General features: G+C 41.2%; 1 pseudogene; it reads left to right on the forward strand.

Moving 5' to 3' along the window:
- Window positions 1–543: 543 nt before the first annotated feature.
- On the forward strand, window positions 544–1034 carry LOC102864841 (annotated as a pseudogene).
- The last annotated feature ends 358 nt before the right edge of the window (window positions 1035–1392 follow it).

The following is a 1392-nucleotide window of genomic DNA, read 5'->3' on the forward strand; positions in this document are numbered from 1 at the left end:
TCCATATTGATATTGTTGCTCTTCAGTACTTTGGAGAGGTCCCTGACAACAAACTTTCCCAATGCAATGTGTTCATTTCCTAGCTGCTGGTACTAAGAGTGTTGATTGTGGAGAAAGCACACTAAAGCTGTTAACAATCTCAGTCTCTTCATCATCTATCATGATGCTGTCAATTGGCCCAGTGGTGAGAATCTTTGTTTTCTTGATGTTGAGCTTCAATCCTTATCAAAGCCTGCAGTCCTTGACTTCAGTTCTTCCTCAGTTTCAGCAAGCAGTGGTGTATCATCTGCATAACGCAAATTGTTGATGAGTGTGAAGTAATAAATGCCATTGAAATCTATATGATTAAATAGTTTATATTTCACAATGTCACACTTCTTCAAAAGTCCTGTAATCATTATGACTTGTGGCCTACACAAATATTTAAATGTTTGTTAGTTTAAGCCTATAGTAAGAAATTTTATTTTTAATATTATTTCTTATACTTTAAGAAAACTCTCAATTTTCTGTCCGTGCTGCAATCCAAGATGGCTACTCTCCTGCATGACATTGTGGCCATCATATTGCCTCCGTGCCCATCTTAGTCCTCAGGTCTCTATCAGAACTACTCTTCCTTTGGGAACCACAGCCAGAGAATAGATGGAGAAGTTTTGGAATAACACAAGTTTAAACCGTCCTTTGTCTCCCATATCATTATTTACAACTGGTCTCTTGCCATGGTGATGTCCATTTGTCACCGTGGGTCTGGTATTGTCTTGTGTGCAAGAGACCCTCTTTTTGGCTTGTCTGCCCTGATGATCCCTGGGAACTTTGAGTCTCATTTGGAACTCGTGAGGTCTCTGAGTCTGGCTCCAGCACTGATCTACACATCTAAGTTTGCACTTGTCTCCCCTCTCATGTATCACACCTGAAATGGAATACAACACTTGATGTGGGACCTGGGCAAAGACTTGGAGATTCCCTAGCTTTACCAGTCCGGAGTAACTGTGTTGCTTTTCATTGTGTTATCCTCTATAGGGCTGGCAGCTATGTGAAGACCTGAGGTTCACAGTATCTACCTACAACTTATGATGTTGACCTTCCTTCTATTTGTTATTCCTTCCTCCAGAGCAAAGTTCTCCTCATTGATTAAACCCACTTACTCTTGCAAATACCCTTGGAGCAGTAGAGAACACTGTATAACCAAAGTAATGGAAAAGAGTCTCATTTTCCTCTTGTGGAAATCAGATGGAATGGCTGCAAAAACTCTCTTTTCTTGCCCCCAAGTTGCAGCCTACTCTAGACCTTTATTCTCTTTCCATATTGGGTTTTGATCTGTGCTGAGGGTCAGCTTTTGGCTCCTTCTTCCTGACACAGTGAAAACAATGCCAACCCTGTGTCCTCTACCCTAAG

Source organism: Elephantulus edwardii, unplaced genomic scaffold, assembly GCF_000299155.1.
Source record: "Elephantulus edwardii isolate Elephantulus edwardi_28Jun2011 unplaced genomic scaffold, EleEdw1.0 scaffold00043, whole genome shotgun sequence".
Taxonomy (NCBI): Eukaryota; Metazoa; Chordata; class Mammalia; order Macroscelidea; family Macroscelididae; genus Elephantulus; species Elephantulus edwardii.